This window comes from the organism of the source record quoted next, unplaced genomic scaffold (genome assembly GCF_019419815.1).
Source record: "Pyrus x bretschneideri cultivar Hongxiangsu unplaced genomic scaffold, Pyrus_bretschneideri_v1 Contig87, whole genome shotgun sequence".
Lineage (NCBI taxonomy): Eukaryota > Viridiplantae > Streptophyta > Magnoliopsida > Rosales > Rosaceae > Pyrus > Pyrus x bretschneideri.
The window spans coordinates 1242113-1265620 of NW_025999828.1; positions in this window are offsets into that span (position 1 = coordinate 1242113).

The following is a 23508-nucleotide window of genomic DNA, read 5'->3' on the forward strand; positions in this document are numbered from 1 at the left end:
TTATTACTTGCATGGCAAAGTGAAAGAAGCAATCAGCCGGCACTTGGAGTCTATCTAGACTCTATTCCCTGGTTGCTTACCTAGCTTTGCTAAGCTATCCTCTAACCCTCTTCAATACGAATTGGAGAGATTGAACAAAGAAACAGATAAGAGGAGGAAGCTCAGACCTTCGGGGGAGACCAAAAGAAGCCTGCTGCCCAGTTCAAGAGTAGCACAAAGGAAAATCAACGATGGAGCAGCGCAGTTCAAGAGTAAGCCTGTGGAATCACAAAGATCCAAGCCTCAATGCAATTACCAAGGAGAAGATGGAATTTACACTCTATAACCAGATTTGCGTCTCTAAACTCTTCTCTTTGTTAGATACATTCTGCTATGTTTAGTATGTTTAGTTGCTGTTTATGTGTTTACGTTCGTTTGGTGTGCTTTTAAGCTTAAAACATTGAGGACAATGTTTGATTTAAGTGTGGGAGGGTAACTAAGTATATTTGATGCAAATTCGTTGGATTTTATCACCTATCACTTCACATGTTGTTTCTCACTGTTTTAAACTGTTTTAGTGTGTTTTGACTTAAAAATTCGAAAATCCCATAAAAATTTGAAAAATTGTTTTGAAAAACCCAAAAAGAGTTGTTTTAAAGTTGTTTTTGTGTGTGTGTTTATGTCTTAGGATACCTTCCAACACAATGATAAGGATTTGGTTTGTAAGTGCATGACTGTTAAAAAGAGTTATAAACATAGAGAAAAAGTTGATTTACTCTTGGTATATGCTTGGTTATGGTTATAATGTATGACTTCACATGCAATCATAAAAGAAAAATTCGTTTTTGTAACATGCTTGAAGGAAGGAACTCAAACAAACGCTACAACCCTGAAAGACTTGAGCCTATAACGTTCTTTAGAGAGTATAATCTGTGATTTCTTGTTTTCTAAAGTCGTTGCATGATCTCATTATTCTTTGCTTGGTTACTACTTAGAAGGCGTTTCATCATATAGTTCCAAATGCTAGAACTCATGCCCATTTCATTCAAAGCATGTTATTGATTTGCATAACACATATTCAAGAAGAAGTTGCGTAGTGACCACCACCATAGCCAAATAGCCTTACTTCCCATATTTCGTATTTGTTGTAAGTTTTAACCCCGTTGAGTTTTGTTTAGCCTGTATTCTTTGTTTACCCACATTTTCCTCACCTAGCCTAGTTTAGGACAATCCACACCCTTGTTCTTAAAAGATAGTGAGCATGACTTAAATGAATTCCTTTTTACATTATGCAAGAAAATGAGTGTGGGGGAAGGAATGCTTGTTCTTAAGTATGTTTTGAGACAGTAAAGAAAAGAAAAACAGAAAAGAAAAGAAAGAAAGAAAAGAAAAAAAAAAAAAAAAAAGAGCTTGAAAAAAATGAAAGAATGAGTGATTGAAGAAAGGGTCCAAAAAGTGAATATGGCCCTAAGTTTTGTGTGACTTTCCCTTGGGTGTTTAAAGTTGACTTCTGCGTTCTTAAGGGAATTCTAAGTGCCTGATTCAATACTTTGCTCACTATTGCTTTAAGAATGTTTGTTTATCCTTCACCTTTCATTGTTAGCCAATACCCAAGCCCCGTTACAACCCTTGACTTCTATCTTGATGTGTTGTGCATTTCAATTGTGGAGTTTGAACTTGGTATGAGCATATGGTATCACTGGTTCTCGCGTCTAAGTAGTAGCATTCCATTCATGAGATCATATCTAAACATGCTTATTAACTCCAGAAATTGCGTTCCTTGTGATACATATATGTGAGTGTTCGTTTTCATATTTACATCAATCTTCTCACATATACTTAGTGTAGGGTGTGTAGTTAGAAAATCTGAGTGAAAATTGAGTGCATATCTTGTAAGGAATTGAGCAAATTCTCTAAGGCATGTTACTACATTCAAAACATGGTTTTAAATGCTTAATTGTGAACTAGTATGTGGTGACTATGATTAAGAATGTACTTAAGTGTGAAGATGAATAAAATCTGTGGGAATGATGATTTTTAACATGTCATGTGCATTGGAAATCCCTAAGACAGTTGTTGGAAGGTTTAGGTTGTGTTTTACTTGTTTTGTTTCGTTTCGTTTTGTTTTGTTTTTCTTTCTGTTTTGCTCGAGGACTAGCAAAAGATAAGTGTGGGGGTATTTGATAGGAGCATATTCATGCGACTTAAAAGGCTTGTTCTCGTGCATTTACGTTATGTTTCTCTAGTTATTTTAGTCCTTTATGCTTCTTTTGTGTGTTTTCAGGTTCTAAGGGCAAGGTATGCAAAATGATGCCTTTTGGAGCATTTTGGAGCAAAATCGGACTTGGATTGGATAGCTTATATTTAGAGCAAAAGGAATGGACGAAATTAAAGACCAAACTATCATAACCACCTATCATTACTTATCATCACTTAACATATCATTCATTTATCACTTAACATATCATTCATTTATCACTTAGCATATCATTCATTTATCAATTATCAAACCATTCACTTATCACTCACCACATATCATTCATTTATTACTTAACATATCATTCATTTATCATATCATTCATTTATCATCACATATCATTCATTTATCACTTATCATAACCATACACTTATCACTTATCATACTCATAATCATCTACACATTTCAACCATTTAAAACATTCCACATGCTTTCACAACTTAATTCACATGCACATTCATCCACCTTTCTCCAAAGAACATCTCACATGCATTTCACCTTCCTACTTCATCATTTCACCACCTTCTCCATCTTTATTCCACATGCATTTATCATAATTCACCCTAGCTACCACCATTCACACACACATGCACTTATTCTTTCATCATTGAACCACCAATTCAACACATGCATTCACACACCCTTTAATCATCCCCCCTTTAAGTTATGATTTTATTTCCTAACCCTACATGCATTATTTATTAACTCTTCATCATGCATCCACATTCATTCCAACACAAAACACACACATGCACTTATTCTTTCATCATTGCACCACCAATTCACCCACATGCATTTCCAACCATTCACACCCCTTTAATCATTCTCCTAGCTATCATTCACATGCTCTCCCATCCATTCTCTCCCTATATAAACCACACACACTTCATTCATTTGCATCATTCAATTCATCCCACACTTCCATTTCATTCAATTCCATCTCTCCATTCTCACACCACAAATAAACACTTCCCCTTAGAATCCAAAAACCATCTTCCATTTCCATCACTCCCCACTCCATTCCACACTTCCATCCCCCCAACCAACTATCCCTAGACCTTATTCTACAATAAAGAGGAAGATAAGAGGGCCTAAACGTTCATACAATTCAAGTTTGAGTTGTTGGAATGTTTAGGTGTTTCTTTGATTTCAAAGTTTAAATTCAATTCTCTTTGTTTTGTACGTATGAGGAATGGAAGAGAAGAGTGCCTAAACGTTCATACAATTCAAGTTTGAGTTGTTGGAATGTTTAGATGTTTCTTTGATTTCAAGGTTATGAAGAACTAAACCCCCTTTAGCTAGGGGGTGATTCGAAACTATGTTTATATTTGCAATATGAATTGATTAACTTTCGTTGGAATTTCATAAGTTGTGGATTCAATTTGTTTAACTGTTTGATTGATAACTTATTTATGTATGTTTATTAAGAATGCGCGCTTAATTTTCATGCATGAATTTGACGCTAGAATATAAGTGAATTTCACCTAATCGTTATGAACTTATATTCACAAGTAGTGGAGGTTGCTTATAAACAATCGCGTTAAACAAATTCTTGGCATAAGTTTCATGCAATCATAGTAACGAATGCCTCGTCAACACTTATAGTTTTCATGATGCTTAATGATTCTTGCTTGTATCTCTATTATGCAATTCATGTAGGGAACTTGTGAGGAATGCTTTGGGTTGTCGAATGATGTCATCCAATTCAATAACATTAGGAAAACTTGACGGTTAATTTAAGCGGACCTAATTAACCCGGGGTGTTGAGTTTCATAATTTATCGAAAGACCAACTGAGAATCAATTTTGTATGCAAGTATAACATGTGTGGAGATGAACCCCTTGGCTATTCCATCATCCATATTTTCATCTCATTCATATTTACGTTTTGCCTTTAATTACAATTTGTCCATTTAATTTAATCTCGTCCAAACACAATCCCCCCTTTACTTTATTGTCAAATTAGTTAGAAATCAATTTAGTTTGTGTTTTTAAAGAATTTTGAGTCTTTTGGTTTGTCTTAATGTTTTAACGTTTAATTTCACATTCTTTGAGTCTAGTTTAGTGTTTTATATTGTTTTTACGTTTTTGAGTCAAATCCAAGAGGTTAACAATCCCTCCTAATCCCCGGTCCAGAACGATCCCTACTTATACTTATACTACAATTGTCAAAAAGAGGGTTTAATTTGTGTGCGCATAATTCTCGCATCAATCAGTCTTCTCAGCTGGAGTCAAACGACGAAGTTCCTGCTCCCACCAGGCTGCAGACTCCGAACCCAGAAACCACGAGGTCGTCTTTACCCACTTCTCGACAGGAAAATTCCCCTGACTATTCAGAACACGAAAAGTCTTCTCAATATGCTCTAACGATCGCTCTGCCCCCTCATGACCTTCATTACCTTCAAGCTTATCCAACTTCAAATTATACATAGTCTCCAAAGGAGTCCTCTGGGGAGGGCGGATCGTCGACTAAATAGCTGTAGCAATAGCTTCCCCCAGCTGAGCAATATCGGGGAAACTAGGCTCAGCAGAGCGACGTGGTTCCCGACGAGGCGGCATAGTTCTGACAGAAGACACCAAAACCATTAGAATACTCACAAAAGTACAGGACTGCCAAACCTAGGCTCTGATACCAAACTGACACACCCCGAACGAGATCAGGGCGTGCTGGCCGTCACTGGAAGTGATGTAGCCATGTGCATAGTGCGGAAGCTAATAAAATAGTAACGTAAAAGTACGAATAAATAAAAACTAGCACACAAGGTAATAGTAATAAGTGCTAGCGTAAGTGAGACACAATTTCAGAGCAGAAAGCCTAAAGCAGTCCAACTAAAGTGACACGACAACAATACACCCGAAGGTGGCCCTACGCTGGTGATCGTCTGTTAGAAATGCCGGGAAAGCCCTCTGGGAAACCACCAAATCAACTGAACAGCTAGAACCTGGAGGGGCGCAAAACAAAAGCGTGAGTGGGCAAAAACAAAGCTTTTCGAAAACCATTTCAAAAACATACTCTAACCCCTCGCCGTAAAACCTGTATACTTCCCAGAAAATAAACATATGTACATAGATATAAATATGCCAATGATGCTCAAATATATGCCATATCAGAACCTCAGAATGAAATGCAAGTGCTCAGGTATAAATCATATCAATAACATATAATCTGGCAGCCGGAGTCACCTGACGTGACCTGTGCGTCTGCATCTAGAGCTCAAATCTCAATCTCAATAACTAAACCTGCCCATGAGTCGGAACCACCTAAAGTGGTCTGTACGACAGGCCTGGGTGTGATATATATAAACGCTCTAGTGCTACGATCACGTGAAGGCTGTGCGAATAATTACGGGTCACCTACGAGTCGAAACCACCTAAAGTGGTCTGTACGACAGGACTGTGCACCTAACTTGGATCCAAGCTGAGCGTGTGGTGCGGGAGGTGAACAACACGTGAAGGACTGTGCCCTACTCTGGGCAGGAGCAGTAACACCGGGGGGTGTAGGTATGAGCTCTCTAAGCATCTCGATCAATACTGAATGTAAACATGAACAACGCTTACCTGGCACTTACCTGTGCATCCGCAGCACCCAATATGCATATGTATATATATACAAATAATAATGCGACTAACGATGCATAAATAACGATAATCTAATGCATGGCATATGGCAATTAACAATTCAAATCAATTTCTGGGAAACTATAAGTATATAGGTATATACGGAAAACCAAAGGCCCACTCACTGATAAGTGGAAGGGTCATAGCCCCTCTGCCTCGAGTGACCACGCTCGTCCTCGGGATACGTCTCACCTATATGCGAAATAACTATAAAAAAGTTAATTTTTAAAGTACATAACCACACTTTAGAAATAACTTCTCATACAATGCTCAAATGGGGTGTATGAATACACCAACGTGATCTACTCAACCTCACGAACATCCCCAAATTTTTAAAATAATTTTTCACCGCCGCACGCGCCCCTACGCGCCGGCCAAGGCACGGTCACACTCGCTGGCCACGCGCAGGCACGTGCCTGGCACGCTGACGACGTCAACTGACGCCGTAAGGAATATTCCGTCAGTTTTGACAGATTCCGTCAAGGGCGTCAGGAATATTCCGTCAGACTTGACGGAATATTCCGTCTTCTTCCCCTGCGAACCTCCGGTGCCGTCGCCGGCGCCAGAAAATCGCGAAAACTTTAAACTTTGATATCTTCTTCATTTTTCATCCAATTTTCACGATTTTGGTACCAAAATGAAGCTTAGAACTAGGGGAACACAATCATACCACTTTCAAGGGTTAAAAACTACGAAATCTCACCTGAAAACTCTATCCAACTTCGGCCAACTTCGAAACCAACGATCCCGACGTCCAAATCCTTCAAACGAACTACTCCGAGCCTCCTTGGGACCTCACCAAGCTATCTACAAGCTTCAAATTTCCTAAAACGTGAGAAATCACGTGTGCATGAATAGTACCTCAAATCGGACATCGTTGAATCGACGTGAAAACGATGGAGTTCTTACTTGGAAATGGTACGGTTGGACTCGTACGAGCTTCACGAGCTCGAATATGGTCTTGGTTCCCTCGATCTGTGGACGTTTGAGGGGTTTTGGGTGTGTGTTCGTACGTTCGAAGGAAATAGGAAGGGAACTGGGGACTCGGGACAGTCACAGGGAAAGGGAAAGAAGGGAGTGCAGTGTGGGGGTGTGTGTGTGGCTCCAAACATGCCAACCAACTCAAACAACCAACAAACGTAAAGAAAACAAGGTAGGGGCAAAATAGTCTTTTCACGTGTACGTTAGACATTTCCGGAACGGGCTGTCACAAAACTAATATATGGGTACAAATTAAAAATGAAAAGAAAATTGGTACAAATTAAAAAAATATTTGCACATTAAAAATAGGTACAAACTAAAAATAAAAATATATGATAAAAAATTTAGCCATAAACATAAATATACTAATTGTAACATTTTTAACACTAAAGGAATATATTTAAAAATAAAAATATTTTATTATTCAAATAATTAATGATGTTATTAATACCCAAGGACCTTGATCACAAATTGAAAATGAATAGGATTTTAATTAATGGAGTAACAAAAAGAAGGATGTGAACCTAATTAAAATATTTTCTTTTTCTTTTTCTTTCCTAATAAAACGATATTGGGGGTAGAAAGTTTTGCCAAGCCACAAAATGACTCAATGATAATAATTTGATATTAAATTTGCCATTTATGAACGAGTCGAACCTAAAACCTCTAAGGATTCTAAAATCTTTAAGCCAAGCAAGTATGTGGAAGATATGCAATTGCAAATGGGCATGATGTAGGCCTATGAATTATGGTAGTGGAAGATATTGTATTGCTTGGCACATGCTCGGATTGATTTAGATTTCAGATCAATTTTTTGAGTAGATTTTCCACAGCAAATGCAAGATCAATTTGATGAATCATGTGATTTATGTACTCCACCAAGATTGTTGGAGAATTGTAAGAACCTCACTGCTAACCACTGCCTAGGCGCTAGGTGGGTGATCGCCCCGATTCATCCCTAGGCATTTGAAAAATTAAGAAAGGGCACCTAAACCTGCTTAGGCGCTTGCCTAGCCCGCGACTCTCAATTAAATAAAAAGTAGATAACTTTCATTTTGTATTATGGTCTAATACTTTATAATCTGTATGTCATTCTATTTTGCAATTAATGTATCCTAGTGCAATTAGGTGTGTTTAAGTATAAGCAGACACTTATTTATACGATATATAATAAATTTACCTAAATCTGCCTAGGCACTGGCCCTAATCCATCGCCCGACTAGCGCCTAGTGTCTTTTAGAACCTTGTTGCTAACTAATGGATTTTTAAGACAAGTTCAAATGTTCAAACGTTCAAACAGACACTGATAGTACTTTGATTTATGAAAGACTTAGAGTTGTAGCAAACTGTTGGTGGCTATATGATCATTCTGATTACTGCTTACACAACTACGCAATATTTTGGTCAGCCCATGGCCCTCTTTTTTTGGCTTCTGATGGCTTAAAGAAGAGTAAGGGTACTGTTTCCTTTAAGTTTGGAACAATGTGGCTTCTACATCCAAATTTTAAAGATTTTGTGAAGTCGTCTTGGAACTTTAAGTATTTGGTCATGGGTTGGAACAAATCAACCTTTGGCAATAATAAAGAGCGCAAAAATAATTATTAAACGAGCTTAGCGAGTTAAAGAACGGTAAACAACAATGTAGATCTTGAAGAGGAAATAAAGATTAGAGATGAGTTGTCTCAGGTTTTAAGAGAGGAGGAAGTGACGTGGGCTCAAAAAGCTAGAGCTAATTGGTTACATTTGGTGGATAAAAATCCTAAGTTTTTTTCGAACTAGTACTACAATAAGAAGGAAGAGACATGAAATTGTTAAGTTTAGGTTTGTGGTGGTATTGTGAGGAGGGGCTTAATACTATGTTACTTAAGCAAGTGACTGGTGAGGAAGTTTGGGATGTTGTTAATAGTATTGGAGCTTTGAAAGCTCCTGGTCCTGGCCACATGCTAGCTTTTACAAAGGCTGTTGGGAAATAGTTAAGGAGTTAGTTTTTAACCTAGTCAAGGATTTCTTTGAAAACAACTCTAGAATGAGATTCATTTATTTTTGGACAAGTCTAGTTTGAGATTGATAAATCATACAAATATAGCTCTCTTTCCTAAAGTGGAAGGTTCAGAAGCTTTTAGTAATTTTAGACCTTTTTGTCTTTGTAATGTCAGTTATAAAATAATAACTAAGGTTCTTTGCAAAAGGTTAAAACCTCTCTTGGACCTTTGTATTTACAAAAACCAAGGTGCTTTGGCGCCTGGCAGATCAATACAAGACAATATTTTGATTGCTCATGAACTGTTTTCTATTTTTTTATAGGAGCATATTTATGCGACTTTGATAGCTTGTTTCTTTACATTTAGTGAGTTAGTTTCTATTTATTATAGTGATTTAGTTTATTTTCGTATTATTGTAGGTCCAATTGGTGAAAATGACAATAAAGGGCTAAATGAAGCGTTTTGGAGCAGTTTTGGACTTGGATTGGATAGCATGTGTATGGAGCATAATGGATGGACGTTTTTGGTGACAAATGATCCTAAAAATGTGCTACAAATCTGGAAGAATTAAATTAAGGCTTGGAAGACAAGGAATCAGCTGAAAACAAGGAGACTTTATCCAATCCTATCCTATCTTATCCAGTTTATCTTATCTTTATCCAACCTTATCTCCAGCTGCAAAGGGGATTCCTTATCATATTAAACCACCTCTTATCTGATTTCTAGGAGTCCTAAAACAATGCTAAGAACTAATCCTTTTCCTCCACAAACAATGCCGTGCATTTGCCCTATAAATGCACACCTTTGCTGCATAACTCAGAGAGAGTTTTAGAGAGAAAAATATAGAGAATAAACACATGGTGTCGCAGCTTGCAAGGAAGGAGAGCTTGGAGCCATGCCTGCCATCCAAGGCCTTTGGATTGCTGGAGCGTTTCTAGGTGTATTCTATCCTTAGTTTTAGTTCAATGTTTGTTTTAATTTGGTTTTCAGTTATGATAGACATGTGGAACTAATTTCGTTTTAGCTAGAGGTGAATTCAAAGTCATGAACATATGTGTGATATGAATTGATCACATCCAGTTATTGTTTCATAAATCGTGAATGCAATTTACTTATCTGTTTGATTGATAACTTATTCTTGTATGTTGATTAAGGAGGCCTACTTAGTTTGCATGCATGAATTTGATGCTAAAATATAAGGGAATTTCACCTAATAGTTATGAACTTATATTTGTAAGTAGTGGAAATCACTAGTCATGATTGTGTTAAGTAAATTCCCAACAGGAGTATCATGCTTTTCATAGTTACGAATGTCATGTCAATGCTTATGATTTTCATAGAACTTAATGATCTTTGATATATATCTTTATCATGCAGTTCATATAAGGAACTTGATAAGAATAATTTGATTGCATCGTTGAGTCCAATTTAATGAATTTAGGAAAATCTGATGTTAATTTGTGCAGTTCATGGTTAAGTTGGGGCATTATCATTCATGGTTTATAGGAATAGTAATTGGAGATCGATTTGTGTTGCACATGTGTCATGTGTGGAGAAGGACCCTCTAGCTAGCCTTTCACCCCCTTCATTCACCCCAATTTAGTATCAATTACTTTGTTTCTGCAACCTACTTAGTTTTAGTTTTAAATTTTGTCCAAACCAAACCCCCCGCCATTGTGTCGTGTTAGTTTAGTTTTAAAATTTGTTCAAGCCTGTCCCCCATTAGTATTTTGGGTCAAGTTAAGTCTAGAATTCATCCAAATCACCCTTTCGTTCCTGTTTTGAGTCAATTTGTTTGTTCTGCGCTGTTTTGAGTCAGTCTGGTTAGTTTTGAGTCATTAGAGTCTAGTTTTGTGTTTTTAAGTCTAATTTGTGTTGATTAGCATCATTTCTAATCCCGGGCCTAGAATGATCCCTACTTACGTATACTACAATTGTCTAAAAAGGGTTTAATTTGTGTGTTAGTTTCTACCACATCCACATCAAATTTTGGCGCCATTGCCGGGGATTAGCAAAATTGCTAATCTCCCATTTGTTTCTATTTTTGCTTTTCTTGTGTTTTTGGTTTAGTTTAGTTTTGTTTACTTTGTTTTAGGTACTAGTTTATGACTCGACATTCTCAACCTGTTTGTGCACATATATTGGAGTTTGATGATGATTTTGAACGAACTTTGAGAAGGAAGAAGAAGCAACCAGAACCCAATCCACCTAGTTCTAGCTCTGAATCTGAGTTTGAAGAAGAGGAAGAAGAGGAACAAGACATGGCTGTGGACAATCGAATAATCAAGGACCTTTCACCCTTGGGATTGGACAATGCCATCCCTCTTTGCATTCAATACCTTAGAGCAGCTTAAGGCAAGACCGATGAGTTTGAATTGAAGTCTAGCTTGCTACATCACATTCCCAAATACCATGGGCTGTCCATGGAAGATCCAAACAAGCATCTTAAGGAATTTGAAGTGGTGTGCTTAAGCATGACACCAATCAACGTGGATGGGAATATTTTGAAGATGAAAGCCTTTCCATTCTCTCTTATGGACAAGGCTAAATATTGGCTTTATGAACTAGCATCTAGAACCGTTACTTCTTGGGAAAGCATGAAGAAAGCATTCAGAGAGAAATTCTTCCCAACTTCAAGAGTCATTCTTTTGAGGAAGAAAATTAATGGAATTCAACAAGGCCCGGGATAATCCTTTCCAGCATACTATGAGCGTTTTAAGACGTTAGTTGCATCTTGCCCACAACATCAAATGAAGGAAGAGCTTTCAATTCAATATTTCTATGAAGGACTACTTCCACTTGAGAGACAAAGGCTTGATGCTTCAGCGGAAGGTGCCTTGGTTGATAAAACACCAGTTGCAGCAAAGATCTTAATAATGAACCGAGCCTTGAATGCATAACAATATGAAGGAGTTGGAGGAAGGGATTATACACAGCCAAGCCAAGTCAACGAGATAAGTGCTATTTTGTAACTTCAATCTCAAATGGCTAATCTCTCTACTCTTATTTCAAAGGTTGTTGAAGGATCCAAAGTGCAAAGTGCAGTCACTTGTAGCGTGTGCTCTATGCAAGGACACCCCATTGGTCAATGTCCTCAATTAATAGAGAATGGAGGATGGGAAATTGCCAATGCCATGGGCTATCAAAGCCAAAATCAACCAAGGTATGACCCATTTTCCAACACCTATAACCCGGGTTGGAGAGAGCATCCAAATATGAAGTAGAGGGAACCTCAACAAACTCATCAACAAGGAGGATATAGACAACCACCTCCGGGACTCTATCAAAGGCCATTCGCACCACCATAACTCCCACTACAATCTGCCCAACCAAATTCAGGTTCGTCATTGGATAATGATAAAATTCTTCAAGTACTAACTTCTTTGACTTAGGGTTTACAAAATCAAGCCAAAGAGATGGGCGAAGTGAAGAAGCAAATTGGGTAGATGGTGGAATTCATGGGATAGTTTAGAAAAGAAGGCAAACTACCTAGTTCAACCATTGTCAATCCAAAGGGAGGTTTTGAAACGGCTAAGGCTATCATCTTGAGAAGTGGCAAAGAGGTTGGAACCAATCCAAAAATGTCCAAACAAAGCTGAAAAGAGGACAAACAGCTGCTACTCGAAGAAGAAGAGGAGGACAAAGCCACAGCAAGGGAAGAACAACCCTTGCCGCAACGCTCTAAACCTTCAACACAACCCAACTCAGGTAAGGTTGTTCCAAATTCAACTCATTCTAACCTTATTCCACCACATGTGCCTTTCCCTCGCATGTTTATGCAATCTAAGAAAGAAGAGAATGAAAAAGACATCTTAGAGACGTTCAGGAAGGTACAAGTCAATATCCCACTTCTAGATGCAATAAAGCAAGTTCCAAGGTATGCTAAATTCTTGAAAGAGCTTTGTACAACAAGGATGAGGATTTCGAACAAAGAAGTGGTAAGGGTAAGTGAGAATGTTTCGGCAGTTTTGCAACGAAAACTGCCACCTAAATGCAAAGATCCAGATAGTTTCACAATCCCTTGTGTTATTGGTAATACAAGGTTTGAACATGCTATGCTAGATTTAGGTGCTTCTATTAATGTCATGCCATATTCCGTTTATGCATCTATGAATCTAGGAGAGCTTAAAAAGGATGGTGTCATTATTCAATTGGATGATCGATCTAATACATATCCGAAATGAGTATCGGAAGATGTCTTGGTGCAGGTAGACGATTTGATTTTTCCCACTGAATTTTATGTGCTTGAGATGGAGGATTCAGCCCACTCTCCACCATTGCCAATCTTACTTGGACGACCTTTCATGAAAACAGGCCAAACCAAGATTGATGTGGCCAAGGGAGCGTTAACTATGGAGTTTGATGGCAATGTGATTAAATTCAATGTTTCTAAATCTGATGTGAAAATTAACTTGACACACAAATTAAACCCTATTTGTGACAATTGTAATATATATGTAAGTAGGGATTGTTCTAGACCGAGGATTAACTAGGGATGCTAATCTAGACTTAACTAAACTTAGAAACACAAACTGGACTCTAAAAACACTAAACTAGACCAAATGATAGGAGCATATTCATGCGACTTAATTAGCTTGTTCTCGTGCATTTATGTTGTGTTTACGTAGTTGTTTTAGTGTTTAAGGCCACTTTTGTGTATTTTCAGGTTATAAGGCCAAAGTGTGCAAGAAGATGCAAATTGGAGTCTTTTGGAGCGAAAGAGGAACGAATGAGTTGAAGACTTGAAGAAACGACGAAATCCTACTTCAACGATGAATTCTTACCAAAACGAAGAATCTTACTCAAACAAGGTTTCCTACTTTAGGAAAGTTAACCCAAAGTTTCCCGTTTTGGTAACCTTTCCTAATCTTAAACGTCCATATTTTCTAGCCACTTTGAAGTCCTTGTAGGCGCTTTAGGACACAAAACGAAGGCCCTAGCCCAAACACAACCCTTTTTGCCGTGCCCAAGCCTTTCTTTCCTTCCCTTGCCGTGCAAGGGGGGGTATTTAGGTCCATTGTCATTCACTTAAACCCTATTTCCCCTCCTAACCTAACCCTAGCAATACCTTGCAGCCATCCCTTTTATTTTCTGATTTTATTTCCTAGTTTTAGAAGCTTTTAACTTAATTTTAATAAACCAAAAATAAATCAAGGCCATAGCTAATTTTCACCCTAGATCCACCATCCCATTATTCATTTCCCTACATTTTTACAACAAAGCCGTGCATCCCATAATTATTCAGCCATTAATCCTTTGATTTTAAACCTAGCCGCACATCCCATTTTTCCTTGTCTTTTAGCGCAGCCACCATTCCATATATTTATTCATCACTTTTACCATTCTCCCTTAATTTATTCTTAAGCCGTGAATCCCATTCTTTCCCATTCCGCAGCCACCATACATGATTAATAACCCCATTTACCATACAACCTAATTCGGCCATTCACCCTAGAAACAGCCGCGGCCACCCTTGCGGATTGGCCCTGCAATCCGTGCTGCCACTATCTCCAGTCCAGCCGTGCATCAATTCCAGCACCCTTCTCCACCCTTCCAGCCATTCTACACCCTTCCACACCTTCCTACCACCTTGCCGCACCACCACACTTCCCTAAACCTATTCCTAAACCAGAAAATCACCCAAAAACACAATAAACCTTCTCTGCCGCAACAAGAAGAAAGGAGGAAGAGGACTTTAAATCGCGCAGAAATTCAAGTGGATTCGTTGGGCGTTTTAGGTGTAATCCATCCTTTGTTCTTTATGTTTAAATTCAATTTTATTTTTCTTGTTGTGAACATGAGAGGCTAAATCCCCCTAGTTAGCTAGGGGGTGATTCGAAACCATGTTTATGCTTGCAATATGAATTGATTATATTTGGTTGGAATTTCATGAATGTTGGATTCAATTCATTTAACTATTTGATTGATAACTTGTTTGTGTATGTTTATTGAGAGTGCACGCTTAATGTTCATGCATAAATTTGACGCTAGAATATAAGTGAGTTTCACCTAATAGTTATGAACTTATATTCACAAGTAGTGGAGGTTGCTTATAAACAATCGCGTTAATTGAATTCCTGGCAAGAGTATCATGCTTTTCATAGTTACAAATGCCTTGTCGATGCTTATAATTTCCAAAGAACGTAATGATTCTAACTTGTATCTTTATCATGCTGTTCATATAAAGAACTTGTTAGGAATAATTTGTTTGCGATGCATATTCATCCAATTCAATGATTCTAGGGAAATTTGAAGGTTAATTTAAGCGGACCTAATTAACTTGGAGTGTCGAGTTCCATAATTCATCGAAAGATCAACTGAAAATCAAAGTGTATGCAAGTGTGACATGTGTGGAGAAGAACCTTCTAGCTAGCATTCATCCATATTTTCATCACATTCATATTTACATTCTGCCTTTAAATTACAATCGTTGCAGTTAGTTTAATTTCGTCAAAACCTCAATCCCCCTTTACTTTAGTGTCCATTTTAGTTAGAAAGTGTCTTAGTTTGTGTTTATAAGCGTTTTGTATTCTTTGAGTCTTTTGATTTGTTTTAGTGTTTTATTGTTTAGCTTTGCATTCTTTGAGTCTAGTTTAGTGTTTTTAACGTTTGTTTTACGTTTTTGAGTCAGTGTCCAAGTGATTTAGTAATCCCTCCTAATCCCCGGTCTAGAACGATCCCTACTTGCATCTTTACTACAATTGTCACAAGAGGGTTTTAATTTGTGTGCTTACTTAGTTAGCATCACCAAACAGACTCAACACAAGCTAAACTAACTCTAAACAACTCAATACTATCAAATAGACACAAAACTGACTTTATGGGGATACTTCGACGAAATTTAACTAACTTAGACTCAAAATAATAAATAGAGACAAATTTAAACTAGTTCTAACTAAAGGACACAACTCAATGTAAAGGGGGGTTTATTTGGACGAATTTAAACCTAAACTTAACATATTGCAAAACAACTTAAAAGACTTCAAATTAAGGTGAATTTAAGGGTGAAAGGCTAGTTAGAGGGTCCTTCTCCACACATGATATATGCATACGAATCAATTTCCAGTTATTATTTCTTTAGACTATGAATGACAACGCCCCAAGTTAATTGCATCGCACAACCAACCATCAGATTTTCCTTATTTCATTGAATTGAATGAATACGCATTACAATCAAATTATCTTTCTCAAGTTCGTTATATGAAATGCATGATAGAGATACATATCAAAAGTCATTAAGTTTTATGAAAATCATAAGCATTGACAGGGCATTCATCACTATGAAACGCATGAGATTCCTGCCAAGGATTCACTTAACACAATCATGACTAGTGACTTCCACTACTTATGAATATAAGTGAATAACTATTACATGAAACTCCCTTATATTCTAGCATCAAATTCATGCATGCAAACCAAGTATCGATCCTCAATCAACATACATCAACAAGTTTTAATTACTTAGATAAGCAAATCACATTCAAGACTTAAGAAACAATAACTGGATGTAATCAATTCATAAAAAACATATAATCATGGCTTTGAGTTCACCTCCAACTAAAAAGAATTAGTTCCACATGTCTCTTAAAACTGAAAACAATATTAAAACCAACATTGAAACAAATCTAAAGATAGAAAGAACCAGGCACGTCTCAGCAACTCTAATGGCAGATTTTGAACCTCCCTTGGAATGCAAAACACGGCCAAGAATCATTCTTCTTCTTCCTTCCTTGCAAGCACGCATAAATTTCCAAGACTTTTCCAAGGTACCTGCGGCACTCACTCTCAATTTCTCTGAATATATGGTGTGTAACTCTGAAATTGGTGCATAAGGAATATATATATATATATATATATATATAGGTTAGCATGGCAAGGAAAGGGAGTAGGGAAAGGATTCTTCAACCAAAACCCAAGTGGAATGGGTTAAAACAACCAGAAACCAGAGGGAAGTAAAATAGAAAAGTGTGGCCAGAAATCAAGCTTCTAGAAAGAATGTGTTTAGACAGATTTTTGAACCTAAAGGGACAAGGACACACGACATAGGTGTAGGACAGGGATTACAACTCCTAAACCACCAAGGGAAAGGCATATATGCGACATATAAGGGATAAGGTCTTCTAGAAGGGAAAAACATGAGGCACCCTTTTAGGAGAGGGATTAGGGCTTCTGGAACTAGATATTTATGTATTTAAATGCTTAATTATCCCTTCTAAATAGCTGAAATTAAGACACAAACTGATTTGGATAAGATAAGATAGGATAAGATAAGGTTTGTTTGGATAATGTTTTGGATAAGATAGGATAAGGTTCTTTCTTTGTAGCTGATTCCTTATCTTCAATACTTCCAATTTTGCTTCTCCAACTCTTTAGCACATTCCTAGACACCTTTGGTCTTCAATTTCATCCATCCACCTTGCTCCATGCATGTGCTATCCATTCCAAGCCGAAAATTGCTCCAAATTGCCTTTTCTTGCCAACTTTGTCATTAGGACCTACAACCACACGAAAATAGCTTAAAACACTATAATAAGTAGTAATTAGCTAACTAAATGCAAGGAAACAACATAACTAAGTAGCATAAATATGCTCCTATCAAATTCCCCCACACTTAGCTTTTGCTAGTCTTCGAGCAAAACAAAATAAACAAATCAAGCAAAACAAACAAACCACAAACTAAACCTTCCAACATTTACCTCAGGGATTTCCAATGCAACATGACATATTAAAGATCACCACTCACATAGATTTTAGTCATCCTTACCCTCGAGCACATACTTAATCATAGTCACCACTCACTAGCTCCCACTTAATCAATTAAAACATGATTTTGAATGCAGAAACATGCCTTAGAGAATTCCACCCATTCCTCCCCAGATACACTTTATTTTCACACAGATTTTCTGACTACACTCCTTACACTAGGTATATGTGAGAAGATTGATGTAAATATATAGACTAGCACTCACATATGTATAATCAAAGAAGGCACTTTCTGGAATTATTAACATGAATATATATGATCTCATGAATGGAATGCCACTACTTAGACTCGAGAACCAGGGATACCATATGCTCAAACCAATTTTAAACTCCACATATTGAAACACATAACAATCAAGATAGAAGTCAAAGGGTCGTAACGGGGCTAAGGTATTGGCTAACAAAGAAATGTAAGGATAAACAAAAGTTCTTAAAGCAATAGTAAGTGATGCGAGATTTACTTGACACTCAAATTAAACCCTCGTTTGACAATTGTAGTAGAATGGATAAGTGAGGGATCGTTCTAGACCGGGGATTAGGAGGGCTTGCTAAAACCTTCTAAATTGACTTAAAAACATAAACACAAGTTTAAAACACTAATTAATGCGAAGAATACAAAACTAAAAGTAAGAAAGACTTAGACTAAAACTTAAACAAAATAAAGGGGGATTGGATTTGGACGAAAATTTAAATAAACTGGATACTTGGAAACAAAATTGGGCAGATTGTAAACAAGTGTTGTGAAATTAGATGGTTGGTGAATTAGCTAGAGGTTCTTTCTCCACACATGATATTTATGCATATGAATCAATTTCCAGTTATTCCTTCATTGAATTATGAACGACAATGCCCCAAATTAACCGTGACATGACTAGTTAACCCTCAGATTTTCCTTATATTATTGGATTGGATGGCATCATTCGACAACCCAAAACATTCTCAAAAGTTCCCTACATGTCATCATAATAAAGATACAATCGAAGATCATTAAGAATAATGAAAACCATAAGCATTGACAAAGCATTTGCAACTATGACATCATGTTACTCATGCTAAGAATTAAACTTAACGCGATCGTGACAAGCGACCTTCACTACTTTCAAGTATAAGTTAGTAACGATTATGTGAAACCTTCTTAAACTTTAGCCACATACTCATGCATGCTAATTAAGTGTCGACCCTCAATCAACAAACACAAATAAGTTAATCATCAAATAGTTAAGCCAATTGCATTCACGAATCAAGAGTTCATAACCGGAATTCATCAATTCATATTACATAAATAATCATGGTATTGAAATCACCCCTAGCCAAAAAGGGTTTAGTTCCTCATAACTTTGAAATCAAAGAAACACCTAAACATTCCAACAACTCAAATGTGAATTGTATGAACGTTTAGGCACTCTTCTCTTCCATTCCTCATATTACAAAACAAAGAGAATTGAATTTAAACATTGAAATCAAAGAAACGCGTAAACATTCCAACAACTCAAACGTGAATTGTATGAACGTTTAGGCCCTCTTATCTTCCTCTTTATTGTGGCACAAGGACTAAGGGATGTTGTTGGTGTGTTGAATGGATTGGGGGATTATGGAAATGGAAGAAATGGAGGAGAAATGGAAGGGAATGGTGCAGAAAATGGAGAGACTCACGGCTAGGAAGAAGAATGGATGATTTTGAGGAGTGTTGTGTTGTGAATGAGATGATGCTTGAATGAATGAATGCAAGGGTATTTATAGGAGGAGTGGAGGTGTATATGGCTATTTGTTTAATGTGTTTGTGTATTATGATGAATGCATGTGAGTTAAAGAGGGAGAATGTGGTGAAATGATGAAGTAGGAAGGCGGAAATGCATGTGAGATGTTGGAAAGGAAATGGGAATATGAGTAGGCCATGGCATGGGAGTTGTTTTGTTGGTGTAAATGTGCCATGGTTGCAATGATGAAGAATAAAGGGTGCATGTGGGGTGGAATTGAATGAATGCAAAGTGAATGAATAATGAAATGAGTTAAAGAGGGAGAATGTGGTGAAATGATGAAGTAGGAAGGTGGAAATGCATGTGACTTGTTTGTGGAATAAAGAATGAATGGTGGAATGATGAAGAGTTGCATAAAGAATGCATGTAGGGTTAGCTAGGTTGGCTTTGTTTGGGTGCATGTGTGTTAATGGTGGTTTTGCATGTGAATTGATGGATTGTTTTTGATGGAATGGATGGTTCTTTGCATGGCTTTTGAAGTGATTGTGGGCTTTGGAATTGGAAGGAAATGCATGGCCTTGGGGTTGGTTTAAGAGAGAATGGGCTAGGCCCTTTGTTTTATGTCCAAAATGAATACAAGGCCTTCAAATTCGTCCAACACTTTGGCTCCAATCATATGCTATCCATTCCAAGCCCAATTTTGCTCCAAAATGCTCCAAAATGCATCTTTTTGCTTCCTTAGCCATATGAACCTAAAAACACACGAAAATGGCTTAAACTACTAAAACAACTATGAATTAACAACATAGATGCACGAAAACAAGCTAAGTAAGTCGCCTAAATATGCTCCTATCAAACTCCCCCACACTTATCTTTTGCTAGTCCTCGAGCAAAACAGAATAAAAACAAATAAACAAAACGACACTAAACACGTAAAACACAACCTACACCTTCCAACAATCGTTTCAGGGATTTCCAATGCACATGACAAGTTAAAAATTATTATTCCCACAGAATTTAGCCATCTTTACACTTAAGTACATTCTTAATCATAGTCACCATATACTAGTTCACATTTAAGCATTTAAAACCATGTTTTGAATGTAGTAACATGCCTTAGAGAATTTGCTCAATTCCTTACAAGATATGCACTCGATTTTCACTCAGAATTTCTAACTACACACCCTAATCTAGTCATATGTGAGAAGATTGATGTAAACATGAAAACGAACTCTCACATATATGTATCACAAAGAACGCAATTTCTGGAGTTAATAAGCATGTTTAGATATGATCTCATGAATGGAATGCTACTACTTAGACGCGAGAACCAGTGACACCATATGCTCATACCAAATTCAAACTCCACAATTGAAATACATAACACTCAAGATTGAAGTCACGGGTTGTAATGGGGCTTGGGGCGTGTGGATAACAAAGAAGGGATATGGAAAACAAAGGTTCTTAAAGAAATAGTGAGCAAGGCAATTGAATCAACTTAGAATTCACTTTTGAATGAAAACTCAACTTTGGAACAAAAAGGGAGACAATTTAGGGCCAGAATTGGTGTTTTGAGCCCTTACTTCAATCACTCATTCTTTCATTTTTTTCAAGCTCTTTTTTCTTTCTTTCTTTTCTTTTCTGTTTTTCTTTTCTTTTGAAACTCAAAACATATTAAGAACAAGCATTCCTTCTCCCACACTCATTTTCTTGCATAATGTAACTCAAAAGGAATTCATTTAAGTCATGCTCACTATCTTCTAAAAAAAAAGGTGTGGATTGTCCTAAACTAGGCTAGGTGAGGATAATGTGGGTTGACAAAGAATAAAGGCTAAACAAAGCTCAACGGGGGTAAAACTTACAACATATACGAAATATGGGAAGTGAGGTTATTTGGCTATGGTGGCAACTACACAACTTCATCTTGATATATGTTATGCAAATCAATAACATGCTTTGAATGAAATGGGCATGAGTTCTAGCATTTGGAACTATATGATGAAACGCCTTCTAAGTAGTAACCAAGCAAAGAATAATGAGATCATGCAACGACTTTAGAAAACAAGAAATCACAGATTATACTCTCCAAAGAACGTTATAGGCTCAAGTCTCTCAGGGTTGTAGCGTTTGTTTGAGTTCCTTCCTTCAAGCATGTTACATAACTAATTTTTTCTTTTATGATTGCATGTGAAGTCATACATTATAACCATAACCAAGCATATACCAAGAGTAAATCAAACTTTTCTCCATGTTTCTAACTCTTTTTAACAGTCATGCAATTAGAAACCAAATCCTTATCATTGTGTTGGAAGGTGACCTACGACACAAAAACGACTCAAAACACTCTTTTTAGGCTTTTCAAAACAAGTTTTTCAAAATTTTATGTGATTTTCGAATTTTTAAGTCAAAACACACTAAACACACTTAAAAACAGCAAGAAACAACATTTGAAGTTATGGTGGATAAAACCCTACGAATTTGCATCAAAACACTTTAGTAACTCCCCCACACTCAAATTAAACATTGTCCTCAATGTTAAAAACCACACTAAACACAAACAAACATATAAACAGCAAATAAACATACTAAACATGGCAGAATGTATCTAACAAAGAGAAGAGTTTAGAGATGCAAATCTGGTTATGGAGTGTTCGTTCCATCTTCTCCTTGGTGATTGCAGTGAGGCTTGGATCTTTGTGATTCCACAGGCTTACTCTTGAACTGCGCTGCTCCCATCGTTGATTTTCCTTTGTGCTACTCTTGAACTGGGCAGCAGGCTTCCTTTGGTCTCCCCCGAAGGTCTGAGCTTCCTCCTCTTATCTGTTTCTTTGTTCAATCTCTCCAATTCGTATTGAAGAGGGTTAGAGGATAGCTCAGCAAAGCTAGGTAAGCAACCAGGGAATAGAGTCCAGATAGACTCCAAGTGCCGGCTGATTGCTTCTTTCACTTTGCCATGCAAGTAATATCAAGGACAAAGGAAAAGACAGGGAAAGAGCATGATATGAGATACCTTTGCTTTCGCCCTTGATGATATGAGATACCTTTGCTTTCGAAGAGGCAGCGAATGAATCCACATGTTTCGATCCACCGTTTCCTCTTCCTCATTCGTACTGCAGGCATTTGGTATCTTCTTTGGGGGATACATCCATGTTTGAAAGTGTGATCTCAAGAGAAGGAGAAATCTCAGCATGTTTGAGAGGGTTGGTTGCAGCTTACATTTTCGGCCGAGAAGGAAAGTTATGCGCTTCTGGGTGTATGCCTTGCCATGAATGTTGATGTATATAGGAATTGTAATGGCAAATGGCAGTGCGGATGCGGCAATGTCTTCCACGCGTCTTCTGAAAAGCCGGGAGCTTTTGATAAAGTGGCACGCGTCTTCTGAAAAGCCGGGAGCTTTTGACAAAATTTCACACGCTTTCTGGAAAGCCGGGAGCTTTCGGCTTTGTCACCCACATTTGTCGGCTAAAGTGTGCAGCTAATTTCTCACCTTCCACGCGTCTTCTGAAAAGCTGGGAGCTTTTGACAAATTTGCACACGCTTTCTGAAAAGCCTGGATTGCGTCTGAAGAGCTGGCGATCTTTACGCTGGGAAATCCGGTTTTGAAGAGTGGTGTCTCTTCATTTCTGAATCGGTGAACGCATCTCCTTTAATAGAGGTGATCGATCACCTCTATCTGCACACTTTGAAGACTTCCCAAAAATCATCTTCGGCCCGTCGAGATTTTCCTCCATCCAACCCTTTTCTTTTAACTTCTTGAACAATGGCTAGCTCATCCAACCCATCGAACATTTGCTTAGATTTGAGTCTAAGCAGTGACCCGGTCGCGCCTCGTCAGGGTAAGGTATGGTGCCCGTCTTTCTTATCTTCCCATGGCCCTCTTACAGATGAGGACTCTGTGATGACGGATCCCACAACGGCTACGATAGTGGCTCGGAACCTCCTCACTCCCAAAGACAGTCAGCTGCTTTCAGGACGGTCCGATGAGTTGGCCGTTCAAGAATCCCTGGCTCTGAGTGTTCAGTGCGCTGGCTCTGTGTCCAACATGGGCCAACGCCTTTTTGCTCGCTCCCGTCAGGTTGAATCCTTGATGGCGGAGGTGGAGAGTCTTAAGCAGGAGATCAAACAGCTTAAGTACGAGAACCGAAGTTTGTACGTGTTTGCCAACAATTATTCAACAGGCATGAAGAGGAAACTTGATGAGCTTGATGACCGTCAACGGTTTGCAGCTTTCT